Genomic DNA, 15,015 nt, shown 5'->3' with positions numbered 1-15,015 from the left:
TATAGCGGTCTAGATCTAAACCAACAATTGATGGGAATAGCTACCTCACAGGGTCCTGAGACACAGGAAGCTGTGAATTCAATCTCCATAACAGGAAAAGAAGCCCATTGATCGATGTCAAGTTTCCCAGCAACTGACGTCACCACGACCCTGGGTGTGGGTCTTATAGGGCTGGGGTCCGGAGAGAATACCAGTCCCCTCGGAGACCTGGATGTGCTCTGCTAGGGTCATTGACTGCATCAGCTCCCATAGTGGAGGATGTCCCATTAGGGAACACGCCTGCTGCTGGTGAGTTACCCAGAGCAGGTTCTTTACCTTTGCAACCCTTTAGTAAGAGGGGAAAGAAAGGCTTTGGAAAAGCAGCGGAAGAAGATGAGCAACTCCACTGTTTCTGCAACACGTTCCCAGTTTTCAATTTTTGCAAGTAAAGGTTTCAATCGTGTGGCCTCAACTGGGGCAGAATGTAGTCCCTCACAGCCATCGCTCCTGACAAAGTCAGCTTCAGCTATTGCAACAGAGCTTCCTGTTTCTAAGCAAATGGAAAACCCTCAAGAGCGTGTGCCATTGGAAGCCAAGACACATAACTCTATCACGGAATGGAGCAGTGAAGGGCTAACTCAATTACTTTTAAACCAAGGAGTGAGTGGGATCATTGCACTAACTAGGTCTGTTCAGGAAGATCAGGCCCCACGAATCCAGATGACCGTTCATGATGCCCACTATAACCAAACTGACGGTGGTGACATGAATAAATTACCTATGGACACCATTAGAGTGACAACAACAAAGGATTGGGGGTCCCTGTCCTCTCAAGCGAAGGGCAGGCATAAAATTGAGACCCTGCATAATGGCCCCCTGGAGGTGTGCCATCAAGACACAACAAAGAAGTTACACAGGACTGAGCTGTCATTTGGCACGATTAGGGGATCAAGTCAAGGCCCCCATCAAGAGATGGCCCTGTCAAACTCAAATAGTAGGCTGCTGGTGAGCCCCGAGTACCATTTGCAAGGCCTTCATGATATTCTATATGGAGAATATTCTGAGGCTGTTAAAGTCCATTCCAGAACTGGGCAGTTTGGAATCAAACAACACTATATCAATTGCGTTTCTCACCCCAAAAGGCCATCATACCTCGGAATCCACATTAGCAACTTTTGCCTCAATGACATTTGTTATTGAGGCATTATCCAGAGCACAGTTATTTAATACATGGGGCATTCAGATTAGTTCATTTAGGGAGACAAGTTACCCTACATTTCTAGCAAAACTGCCTACTCTGCTAGAACTTGGAAGGAGGAAGCTATTCTCAATTCTGAAAAATGCTCAGGGTAGTGTCAGGAGTGGCTTGCAGGGCTTTGAGGGGCGACACGTGCAGAGAGGGGAAGGGGAATTCATTTAATTTTTTAAAATACACTTATCTTCACTGGCCACCGCCACTACGCCGCTCCTCTCCTGCAGGCTGCAGGCACAGGCTCCCATCCTGCCCTGCAGTCAATCCTGATGCTGCTCAGAGCAGCATTAGGATTGGCTGGGAGCACCCAGTCAAGCCAGGGTGCTCCCTAGCAGACTGGGAGCCTGTGTCTGCTCTCTCCAGCCCAGCAACACAGTGCCGGACTGCAGAGAGCAAAGTGCACATGTGTGTTTGGCCGGCCCAAGATGGCCAGCCAAACATACATGCGCACTGAGGGGAGTGCTCTGTGCACTCCCTTCCATGGCTGTGATCCCCAATGCCCCACCCCTCTTACTGCAAAACGACAATAAGCGTAGTTTGTAGGTGTGTGCAGCTGCTGCTGCTGGTGGGGAGCGACGCTCTTCTGCCATAGCGGAGGAGCTGTCACTGGGTAGTATGTCTATAATATACAGCAAACAAAGGGAGCAACCTTTTGATATCGCAGGAAGAGATTGGGCCTGGCTATCTGATGCACTAACGAGTAGAAGCTCTGACTGAACAAAAGAAAAAAAAGAGGTAAAAAAACAAATCACTCTCGCCAATGCATTACTCTGTCTCATCCTGTACCCTGTATCAATCTATCCTCTATCCCACTCTCTGACTGAGCCCAAACCTCATTCTACTACTGTGAACTCCAAAATAACCCTTCCTAGACTCTTCCTCCCTCTACCCCTCTAGCTCACCCCAAACCTCAGATTACTACTTTGATCTTCTAAACAACTCTACTAAATCCCCCCTCATGTATCTCCCCTGTCTCATCACAAACCTCATTTTACTACTGTGATCTCCCTAATCCTTTTGTACAGACTCTTCCCTCCATCTCTCCTTTACTCATTCCAAAAATCAACTTACTAGTATGATCTCCCAACTAACACTTCTGGATTCCTCCCTCTTATATCCCTCCATTATTCTATTCTATCCAACAGACTCACCTGTCCACCGCTCAAATTAACTGATATTTCTCTATACTAATCCTACACTCCTATTTCCCTTTACTAGTCCACCACTAATACTTTTGTGTTCCGCAGTAGTGATCTACTCACCAAAAAGCGATTTGACTACTCGTCAGAAGTAGTAAACACTATATGAGTACAATTACAGGTTTGGGCCAAACCGCAATCATTGTCCTTGTGTTCCTGGAAGATCAACAGACTCATGCAGAAACTCCAGCTGCCAGAAGTTGTTTCGTTTTTAGAGACTCATGAAATATAGCCCTGCAGAAGAACTGGGCTGATTCGGGCCATCCAATAGAAGGCTACATTGAGCATTGGATTCCAGCCTCCAGGAAGAACAAGCATGGTAGATCTAAAGGTGGGCTACCTATTCACCCCTCAATAAAGATAAAAGGGAGTGTTGAGATGATGTCATTCAAGGAGAATTGGCTGTCAGGAATCAGGATTACTAATCTGAGATCTCATTGAATGATTTTACTGATTAATGTATACATCAGCCCCAATGTAAAGGAGAAAAGGTATAAACTCAATTGCTTAGTAACAGTCCTGTGCACTCTAGCAAGTGATCATCCAAAAGCAGCATTCTTGATCACTAGGGACTTTAACACAAATTTATTTCAGGATCTCCCAGATGACCATGAGGCTCTCAACCAAGGGAACGTTTGAATTGTCAGTGATCAGGCTAAGCCAGGTAGACGTCTGTGCAGGACGCTAGGCGAATATATGGTCTGGTAGCTCAGCTGCGTGGGCTATATAATATTGAATGGCTGCTTCCCCCAAGATGTGCGGCCCAACTGCACAAGATCTGAAACCTGTTCCTACTTTGCCTATACTATCTGCAGTGCTGAAATGGACCCCCTTATAGAGTCCTTTTACATCTCTTGGTGGGATGAGAGTGATCACCATCTGCAGATCATTATGTTGTCATTATCCTTGACGTATCTTCCTCAAGCACAGGTGAGAGACAGAGGGACGTGCACAGAAAATCTCAAATGGCTTAATTGGAATGGCTTTGTTAGCAGTGCAATTATGGCCACATGCAGAGAGTCCCTAGCTGTAAATGGCCTCCATAGTGTCTCTCCAATCATGAAATGGACAATTGTTTATTCCCCTGTTGATAATAATATTTTCTCCATCAATTGTAAGCAAGCACAGTCCAGCACCACCTCTACATCATTTATGATCAAGGACCACAAGAGACTCCGTAATAAAGCTCTGAGGCGAGTCATGAGGGCTAAGGGAGACAATGAGCTATTAAATGAATTCAAGCAGGCCCAGAGAGCCTATAGGCAGGTGGTGTATGAGAGGAGCAAACAATTAGAGAGCTTCTATGCCAAGCTCCTCTGTGCCAGTAAAAACTTGAAGGTATTTTGGTATTTTGTGACCAGGCAACTAAGCAGCCAAAGGGGCTTGGGCTGCGCAAACATACTGGAGGTAGATTGGGCTTCCTTTCTAACTATGCATTTCTTGGCTACAGAGGAGGAAGTTAGCCATAAGGGGAACAGTGTGATAATGGCTGCTAACCCCATGTCCAATGGCATGGGTTCTTCATAATCAGAGGACTGGGATCTGCCCTCTCTTACACCTTGAATTGAGCAGGTCATAATAAAAGGAAGATCAGACGGGGGCATGGACCAAATGGCCTACTACAGGCATTCTATAAATATGACATTCCGCTTTGGGCCGGGTATTTCACTAGACTCTTTGACCATTGCCACTCCGTCAAAACCTGACTCATGGTGTAGTGCCATTATACAACTGATCCATAAAGGGGACTCCAGAGCTGATCCAAATAACTACAGGTTAATAGCTCTCCTGGATAACAAGGCAAACTATTACACCAGTCTGCTCATGGAAGACTTACGGCTTTGGGCAGAACAAGAACAGCTAGTACCCTTCGATCGAACAGGGTTTATAGCTAAATAAGGCACCCTATCTAACTTAAGGGCTATAGCTCTCCTGATGGATAAAGTAAACGTTTCAAAGTAACTGAGGCATTGCTGCTTTGTGGATTTCAAAGCAGCATTTGATCGAGTCCCAAGAAGACCCCTCTTGTCAAAACTACAAAGTTGTGGAATTCCCCAGAAGCTTTTGGATGCTATAATACAACTACAAACAGAAACATGGTCACGGATCAAACTAGGTGAGGGCACACACTTGTCTGGGAAAATCCTGAAGTCTCGTGGAGTACAGCAGGGGTGCGTTGTAGCACCCCTGGAGTTTAATTTTTTTTTTTTTTTAATCAGATCTACTGCAGCTATTTAATTCCACCAATTGCCATAAGTGGTGTCCGCATCTGCAATTTGCTTTATGCAGATGACCTTGCCTTATTTATAGTTATACTAGAGTGGGAACGCAACACTTAATAGAAACATCAATAATCTGGAGGTAAACTTGAAGAAGACAAAGGTTCTAACATTTGGAAGGAAACAATATAAGGGCAGTGGTTGGCACTATAATGGTAGTAAAATCTTAGCAGATCGTTCTTATAAATACCGAGAGGTTTACCTTGCTGCTGGAGGCTCTTTTATGAAGCAAAAGGGAGAGATTGAAAAAAAGGCCCTGACCCTCTTGGTGACGCTGTCAAAATCAAAGCTACTAATGGTTCCAAACCTCCTGCCACTGTTAAAAGATATGAGGGCTATTGATCTCCTTATCCTATGGCAGGGAAATCCTACTAGGTGTGGACAAGAGCTTGCTAAACAAATTTGTCATAAAAATCTATAAAAAAAGTGCTGCACCTACCAAGGTTTTCTGCCGCTGTCCAGATTAAGATTGAATTTGGGTTACCTGACCAATGGGCTGTCTGTGCTGGTAACTATCTTAAACTGTGCCATAAGCTACAAAGGGCCCCGTCTGGTAGGCTAGAGGCCATTCTATGGTTTGAAATCAGCAGCAGCAGTGCCGCCAAAGCACATCGTCAGTGCTTCAAAGAATCCATGCAACTGCTGGATGTGGGTGATCTTTGGATCAGTGACCTCAGTCATTCCAACTTCAAAATGAGTATCAAAAAACGAATCCGTCTTTGGACTTTTCATTCAGGCAGAACTTTACTTACAACACGTGGACACAATTGGGCAGTTATGAGCAGCAACCCCAGCATCATATCTTTCTTGTATATTCTCCATCAAGCTAAATGCTAGATTTATTTGCCTCAGGCTAGGGGAATGTCCATTTTTTAAACAATTAGTGAGCTGCTCAACCAAGGGAGGATATAGGCCCTCATTATGACATTGGCAGTAAGTCCCGCTTACCGCCATGCTGACTGCCGCCAACATACCTCCGCCGCGGTGTTTTACCGCTACACATAGCAATCTCCTAATTGTCTGGAGCAGTTGCAATCTAGGGGGGCAAAAGATGAGCATCTTGTCAGTATTCCTCATTTCCAAACTGTACACTGCATTGCATGTTGTAACTGAAACTGTTTGTTGTTGGATAGGCCCAAATGGTGCCTATGTGTACAGTGACGCAGTTAGGTGCCGTGGCCTGCCCCCCCACCCCCCTGAAATGGCGTCTGCCTGTCCTGTGTGGAAACAGAGGTGGAAATTAGGTAATGCCGCTCACTTTGTGCGCCGTTGTGGGAGGCGGTTGAGTACCGCCGTGCAACTCCTCATTGGTTGTCTATAGGCCCTATGGGTTACAGTGGCCAATGGTGATGTATGCCAGTGGTGATGGTACGCACCGCCGTGGACGTGACCACCATTTTCTATCTGTTCTCTCACTTGCTACCTGACCTTCAATAGGAGAGGACCTACACTGCAAGTGCTGCTGTGACCTGTGTCTGGAACCGACCATGGCTCGTGTCACTGGGGAAATGGCCCCTGCCTTCACCGTTGCGGAGTTGGAGAGACTGGTGGATGGGGTCCTACCCCAGTACCGAATGCTGTATGGGCCTCCAGACCAACAGGTGAGTACACTGTGAGCACGATGCATGGGGCATTAAAGCAAGGTAAGGTGGACCGCCGGGTCGAAGGTGGACAACCTTCAGCCATGCGGTCCTACCCCCCTCCAGAGCTACAGGTGGTGAACTAGTTGCAATGCAGCCAGTTCACTACCCTCGTCATACTTTGGTGGTCCTGCAACGCCACGTTGGTCTGGCCGCCACCGCCGGCGTGGAGGGGCAGAACCGCCAGGGTCATAATGAACCCCTAGGTTCTCATGATCCATATACTGTTTTTCAGTCTAACAAAGTGGTTATGAGAACTCACCTGAAATTCCTTCCTAAAAGTGTAGAACTTTCATGTAAACCAGATGATTTCAATGCCTACATTCTTTAAGAATCCCTCTACTCCAGCAGAAAGATCTCTCCATTCTTTGGATGTTATGAGGGTTCTGAAGTTTTACCTTGGCAAAACAAAAGATATCCGCTGAACGAGCCAGTTGTTTATTAACCATGGTCTAATACGCACTGGTCTGGCTTTTTCCAAACAATCCATCTCTAGATGGATAGTTTCTTGTATTGTTTTGTGCTACCAAAAAGCTAATAAACCACTAATAGCTAACCCTAAAGCACACTCTACTAGAGGTAAAGCGGCTACTGCTGCTTTACTGGTTAACGTCCGATTCTAGAAATTTGCAAGACAGCTACCTGGAAATCAGTACATATCTTCACCAAACACTACTGTGTAGATTCTGATGCTAGAGATGATGCTCAAGTAAGGCAGGCCTCCCTCAGAAATCTATTTGCTTAAACTAAGTGACCCTCTGTCTACTCCACCGCGATATGTGGGAATGCGATTGCTACTTTATTCAGTGCTTATGACTATACATGGAAATCCCCTACGAGAGAAGGAATAGTTTTGTACCTGTAACTCCTGTTCTCTCATAGGGGAATTTCCATGCAAAGTCGTAAGCAATCCTTCCTCCTCCCCGGTGGAATGGACACAGGTATCCTAGCAATATTTATATATCCCATATTGCCTTCAAAAGAACTGAGGCAAATGCCACCAGCTGGGCAACATGGGATACTGGTGGTCCCTGGATTCTTAAAGGCACAGCCTCTACTTTAGCCATATAATGGCAGCCTATGAGGCTACTCTACTCTGCTCTCCCACATCTCAATCATAAAAAGAGTTTGTGAAGAAGATTTATACTCTTTGCAAAACATCCTAAATTATACTCAATTTTAAAATATTGGCCCTTTTTTGACTTCATGATGAAGATTTGGGTCTTTGTAGCCTAGACATATAGGCTGCATTATCTGACTCCATCTTGTCGTTTTTGGACTCTTGCTCTGGGCAAGACTGCTGGTTAAGGATGACAGTACTTATGTTTGTAGGTGACTATGCCTATCCTACAACAAGTCGCAACTGTAGTCCCAACCCTTCCGGCTCACTAGCAGTACCTCACCAAAAACCCAAACAGTTAAAGGTGATTTGTGGCAGCCTTTACGCATGGACTCAAGAATATGACATCTCAGGGAGTGTCGTGGTTAAACGGAAATAACCCCTTTCTCACAGATACATCATGCCTCAACCAAACACAGGCAATAACGAAGATGCAGTAAGGTTTCAATAGTTTTTATTCAACACAATCTATAACCTGGGGTAAATTGCATGGGCTGCAATGATTATGATAATGAACAGTGCAAGAGACAGAATTGTAAAAACAAGAGTCTTGCTGTTACATGGAAAGGCATAGAGTGTATAATATGTCCTATTACCCTATTCTGATAGACCTAACCTTCTACCTAAACGAGAGCTGGGTATGTTAAGCCTAATCTGCCAATGCTACGTCCCTGAGAAGAGCCCCCCACCCTTGTTACCTTGGAATGCGGTCTCTAGCTCAGACTCCGTAGGAACACGAAGTCCGGGTCAACGTCAAGGCGACGTGCAGCATCGATAGCAGTGATGGTATATGGTCGGAATCCCTCTGATTATCTGTTTAAAGTGAGATGTATTTATACAGATCTACTTGGACCCCTGAATCCAAACTAGGATTCACTACAATCTTAAGTGTCTCCACAGGCCTTCACGAAGAAAGGCCATATTCTCCACTTAAGAAGATATATTAAATAAATGTTCATGGGTCCCCACACATGGATAGGACTATTCAATGCTTATGACTTATCAAGGAAATTCCCCTACGAGAGAAAAGGAGTTACAGGTAAGAAACTATTCCTTTTTTTCCCCAATGTGGGTAGCTCTAGATTTTGGACCTTAGCTCAGCTAGCACCCAGGGAAATCTAGCCAACCTGCCCATTTTTTAAAACTAGACACCTAGGGGTATCCAAGATGGGCTGACTTGCATGGGTCTCACCAGGTTTTTTTTACCCTGAACCCTTTTCAAACCTTAGACATCCACTTAAAAAACACATTTTCCTTTGTGATGTAATGTTCTAGAATCTACAAGAAGCCACAAACTTCCATCCACATGGCATTCCTCCAAGTCTTCTGATAGAAATGGTACCTCACTTGTATGGGTAGGCCTAGTGACTGCAAAAGGAAATGGCTGAATAACTGGGACACATTGCATTTGTTCACTGAAAACTGACCCTTTTTTTCAATGTGGGTAGGTCTACATTTTGGACCCAACTCTGCTGACACATAGGGAAACCTAGCCAACCTCTAAATTTTTAAAACTAGGAACCTAACGGTATCCAGGGTGGGCTGATTTCGGTGGGTCTTATTTGGTATTTACCCAGAATGCCTTGAAAACCTCAAATTTTGACTAAAAACACATTTTCCTCATGTTTCTGTGATGGAAAGCTCTGGAATCTGCCACGAGCCACAAACTTCTATCCGAGTATTCCCCCAAGTCTCCCTATAAAAACGGTACCTCTCTTGTGTGGTTATGCGACACAACATAGACGCATCATATTTTTCCGCCAAAAACTGTCACTTTTTTCCCCCAAAGTAGATAGCTCTAGATTTTGGACCCTAGCTCAGCTGGCACATAGGTAAACCTAGCCGATCTGCACACTTGGAGAATAGACACCTAGGGGTATCTCACAATGTGTTTTTTATCCAGAATTCCCTGAAAACCTCAAACCTTGACTAAAAACAAATTTTCCTCACATTTTTGTGATAGAAAGTTCTGGAATCTGCGAGGAGCCACAGATTCCCATCCACCTGGCATTCCTCCAGGTCTCCAGATAAAAATGGTACCTCACTTGTGATTGGTAGGCCTTCTGCCTGCTACAGGAAACTGCCCAAAATGCTACACGGATGCATACCATTTTTCCACCAACTGACCTTTTTATCCAATGTGGGTAGATCTAGATTTTGGACCCTAGCTCACCCGGCACCTAGGGAAACCTAGCCAACCTGTATATTTTTTTTAATTAGACACCTAGGGTTATCCAGGGTGGGCTGACTTGCATGGGTCTCAAAAGTTTTTTTTTCCCAGAATCCCTTCCAAACCTTAAAGTTTGAGTAAAAACATACATTTTCCTCGGATTTCTGTGATGGAAAGTTCCGGAATCTATGGTGAGCCACAAACATCCATCCACCTGGCACTTCCCCAAGTCTCCCACTAAAAATGGTATGTCACTTGTGTGGGTAGGACTCCTGCCCATGAAAGAAACGGTTCACACCAAAGTCAATGGGAGTTCCCTGGCGAGGGCTCCTGTTGACCTTGGTTTGAGCCGTTCCTGTAGCTGTCACTAGGCCCAGACACACAAGTGGGGCAGCATTTTTATTGGCACAATTGGGGTAATACAGAGTGGTAGGACTTTTGTGGATTCCTGCAGACTCCAGAACTTTCCACCACAGAAATGGAAGGCAAGTGTGTGATTTCAGCCAGAGTTTGAGGTTTGTAGAGCACTGTGGGTAGGAAATCTTTGTGGGATCCATGCAAGGAACATCACCCCACTCTCCCTTGGTTGTCTAATTTTCAAAAATGTCTGTCCTTCTTATTGCATATGTGGTGCCAAAGCACGACCCCAAACACTGCACCTACCTTTTTTGCTTAGCTCTCAACACAGCAATCTAGAGCCTTTTGTGTTGTTTTCTCTTCAGCCATCCATACAAGTGAGCAATAGTTTTTATCAGGAGACATGCCGGAACTCAGGGTGTTAGGAAACCTGTAGGTTCATTCCACAGATATATATCAGGTACTAATTTTTTTTAAAGATAATCCACCATTTACACTAGTTGATTTAAGCATCTCCAGAAATGCTGGCTTCAAAGCCTAACTACTTGCCAAATTATCTTTATATTGAAACCAAGACTTCTTAAGGTGAACCATAAAGCAAGGTCAAGGCACCAACCACTTTATGTCCCACTCATGTGCCACACACAAGACTTTCATAACTCCGGCCACTGCCCAAATCCAACCGATCAGTGCATTCACATCAACATACCGCTGCCATGCAGGGCCAATCACATTCATACGCCACAGGACAGAATAATTTTGACTACATTTTACCACCTGTCATGTAACCGCCTCCTTCTTTCTCACCAATAACAAACACATGCCTACCTAGCCTTTACTAATGGCTCCCATAACAGCCACATGAGACTCAGGAAGTCATGTCTTATATGCGTCTTGAGCGCACTTACTGTGGTAAATCTATCTCCTTTAAGTTTGTGGCTGTAAGTTGGGGATGTCTGAATACGTCACCGAGGTGTCATTCCTCGAACTGAGTGAGCATAACTACCTTTGAAACTAAGTAAAATATGCTGGGGAATACTGCCGAAGCTCCTGAAAGAGAACATCAAACTATGAAGAACAGTAGTCTTTGACACACAGTGTAGTCCATGAGAATGTAGCATATGTCCCATCCACAGGTATGTGCAATGCTGTGATTGTAATGCACTTATCACACAGTAAATTGAACATCTACATAGTTTTGATGGAGAATGAATCTGGCAAGCAGGTCAAACATTTACCATACGTGCCATAGTAATTCAGTATCTGATAGAGACAACTAGTCACGGATTCCTTGCCTTAGAATTCTTCCCAGGTGCCAGACTGGATACAGAAAAATAAATTTCAGTAGTACCACTGTGCTTTAGTAGGGGGGTGTCCTACAACTCCCTATTGATGCCGTCCTCTGGATATCATGACAACAGAGTACATATAATCTCTCAGTTTATTCTTTTCCGCGCAGCAATGCGGATCCTTAGAAGCGGTGACCTCTTGCCATTTTTGCCCTTTCCTTTCAGTGGTTTTTATCATTGGAACAATGTTTATGCCTTCTGGCTTAAAACCATGTAGGTCCTGTGCTCAATAAATGTTGGTCATAGACCCCCACTCTGTACATAGTGCTTAGGCACCCACCATCATACCGAAGACTGCAACGCCTGTCAACATTTGAGGCCTAAGGTGTTGTGGGAGAGGTGGATGAAGCTCCGGGAGGCACGGGTGTTGCAGTATTCACAGGACTCTTGTAGGCGTCGTAGTCTTTCTTCTTCCACAGCTAATCCTAGCGACCGTTCTACGAGTCACTCACGTATGGCTCCTTTGATGTCTCCAGACTCTGCGACGTCTCATGGTAAGTGTCACCAAAGGTTGAAGTCGCATCCTCTTACGGCTTCACTGCCCCCGCATGGCTCCTCCTGCCCCTCTGAGGACGATTCTGCGCAGGAGACGACCCTGTTTCTCCCGCTTTATCCAGGCACAGGGCGACTATTACTCATCCTTGCATGCTACCCTCTGGAGCACCTTCGGGCCCTAAGGTGGTAGGGGCTGCCCTGACGGGATCCTCACCAGCGGCTTTGTCCACAGAGCCTGATGAGCCGCTCGACTCCAACTCTTGAGTCAGATCGGCGCTGATGCACAGCTTCCTATGGCTTCCATCTTCTGCGCCTGTCTCCTCACGACTCCAATTTCGGTGTCCAGTTCTACCTTGCCGATTTTGGAGGTGGTGGCGTCTGTGACTTTGCTTGACGTTCCAACTGTTGTATTCCCAGAGTCAGACGATGTTCCTTCTGATGTCGAGGTCACTCCCTTCTGACGTCGGTCAACACTGACCCCGGGAGCGACGCCATTGGAATCAGCTATTCTCCAATCTGCACTTCTGTCTTCTGGGGCTCACCCTCCCAGTCTTCCATCGGAAGGGCCCGGTTTCCATTCTCAGCCTCCCATTCTACTTCCTCAATCAGACAGGTAATTTGACTTGGCCAATGTTAGCGGCCTAGACTCCTCACCAGCTTCCTGTCACTCCCTGGGTTCACTTCAGAGGCTAGTTCTACTCCTGCAGATATGTTAAAGCATGTGTTGGAAGTGTTACACTTACAACTTCCCACTGTGCAACAGACCACGGACCCTTTGCTTGATGTCTGACATCCTGACCAGTCTTCTGTGGAGCCAGCCCTTCCTTATTGTGAGGCTGTTCATGATAACCTCTTGGAAGTTTGGACGCAACGGGTTTCTGGTCTCCCTCTGGAGCACTCTATCTTACATAGACACAGGCCAGCCCCGGAGGATCCGTCTTTGCCTCCGGCAGCATCCTACTGCTCAAGGCTTTGTAGTGCAAATTGCTTTGGCTGCACACAGTTTTACGCAGGTTCCTCCTGTCCCGCCAGAGTGAGAAGCCAGACAGCTGGACACTTCTGGTAGGTGGATTTTCATTTCATCTAGTTCTGCCTTGCGTTCAGTCAATACTTCCTGTGTCCTTGTTTGCTTCTCCTACATTTTGTGGGACTCAGTAGAGCACATTTTGCCTTCGCTGCCTGACAAGGCTAGAAATGCTCTAACGCCTTTTGTATGGGATGGTTAGCAGGCTGCCAAGCTTAGTATCAGATGTTGTATGGATACCACAGAGTCTGTTGGAACGATTATGGCTTCTTCGGTAGCGCTGCGACGAAGGGCATGGTCACGTTCCTCCAATTTCTCAGAAGCTGTGCAGGCATCTTTACTTGATATGCTTTTTTAGGGCACCTCCCTTTTCAGCGCTCATGCTGACTCAGCTTTACGCCGCTTTAGAGATACTCATGGTGGAACTCAGTCTTAAGGACTCTTCATGGTACAGAGTCTTCCTCTGGCTTGGTTTCTTTGTTCAGTGGCAGTTGTTTTTTTTCTCCTGTTGCTCTATTTTCTCCCACTCTTATGGTAGTGTGCTTCTTGTTTACAGTGTGACACCCGTGTGGTGTTCCTGCTCCTTGCAGGTGCTTTTCTTATGTTCTAGCACTCAAGGTGGTGTTCCTGCATTGAAGGTGTTGTGTTTCTATTTACAAGTGCTGACTTTGGAAGCACATATAAGAAAACTGAAACCATGCAGAGAAGATTAGCATGTCCCTGCGCAAGGATGACAAATTCATGAAGGGTTCCATATTTACACCATAGTTTCACTATTCTTCTGACCTGAGCTGTATTTACTACCTTTAAAAAGGGGGTTTTCTGTTGTACTCTGCTGATAGGTGGGTCGCCTAAGATATTGTGCTCTCTACGGGATTCTTCCTCGTGTTGGAGTAGTTTTCAATCTCTGGTCTTCGGAGCAATTGGTGTAGGCTTTTGGATATTCTTTTATACTTACCTGTTCCCTACTCGGAACTAGCTCAGTGCTTCTTATGGGAGTGGTATAGTTCCTTGTGTCAATAAGGATTCTACTGCTGTTTTTGACAGATGTCATTTCTCTTTGTTCAGTGGGAGATGGTTTTCTGCTTCGTTTCCTTGGTCTGCTTCCTTTGGAGCTGTTGATACCTCTTTGATTCCCTGTAGCCTTCTTCTGGCTATTATATGCTACAAGTAAGGCATTTCTTTCAAAACCTTTGATTTGTTTTCAAATGTTCTCGTCTGGCATTGTGCCACATCCACTCTTCTTCATGGCCATCTTTGCCCTTCTTCTGACCTTTCGGTCCGGTCAAGGAGGCAGTCCCCTTATTATATATATATATATATATATATATATATATATATATATATATATATATATATATATATGGAAAATGTCACTTACCCAGTGTACATCTGTTCGTGGCATTAGTCGCTGCAGATTCACATGCTGTGCACATCCCGCCATCTGGTGTTGGGCTCGGAGTGTTACAAGTTGTTTTTCTTCGAAGAAGTCTTTTCGAGTCACAAGACCGAGGGACTCCTCCCATTTCGACTCCATTGCGCATGGGCGTCGACTCCATCTTAGATTGTTTTCCCCGCAGAGGGTGAGGTAGGAGTTGTGTATGCTAGTAATAGTGCCCATGCAATGGAGTGAATGCGTATGTACATAATGAAGTTTAAAGTAATATATTTACAAATGGACAAATGTTTAAGATCTACTTCTAAACGGCTACAGGCTCCCGGGGAGGCGGGTGGGCGCATGTGAATCTGCAGCGACTAATGCCACGAACAGATATACACTGGGTAAGTGACATTTTCCGTTCGATGGCATGTGTAGCTGCAGATACACATGCTGTGCATAGACTAGTAAGCAGTTATCTCCCCAAAAGCGGTGGTTCAGCCTGTAGGAGTTGAAGTAGTTTGAAATAATGTTCTTAGTACAGCTTGACCTACTGTTGCTTGTTGAGCAGTTAACACATCTACACAGTAGTGTTTGGTAAATGTATGAGGCGTAGACCATGTTGCTGCTTTACATATTTCGTTCATTGGAATATTTCCTAGAAAGGCCATGGTAGCACCTTTCTTTCTGGTTGAGTGTGCCTTTGGCGTAATAGGCAGTTCTCTTTTAGCTTTAAGATAGCAAGTTTGAATGCACTTAACTATCCATCTAGC

At 45.3% G+C, this 15,015-nt stretch overlaps 1 non-coding gene across 1 annotated transcript; it reads left to right on the top strand.

Annotated features, from left to right (window-relative positions):
* Nucleotides 1-13,523: 13,523 nt before the first annotated feature.
* On the top strand, nucleotides 13,524-13,625 carry LOC138260567 (U6 spliceosomal RNA). The gene has a single exon (XR_011198878.1). It is a non-coding gene; the product is annotated as a U6 spliceosomal RNA (small nuclear RNA).
* The last annotated feature ends 1,390 nt before the right edge of the window (nucleotides 13,626-15,015 follow it).

Source organism: Pleurodeles waltl, chromosome 9, assembly GCF_031143425.1.
Source record: "Pleurodeles waltl isolate 20211129_DDA chromosome 9, aPleWal1.hap1.20221129, whole genome shotgun sequence".
In the NCBI taxonomy this organism is placed as follows: domain Eukaryota; kingdom Metazoa; phylum Chordata; class Amphibia; order Caudata; family Salamandridae; genus Pleurodeles; species Pleurodeles waltl.
This window is presented reverse-complemented; position numbering and strand designations above follow the sequence as displayed.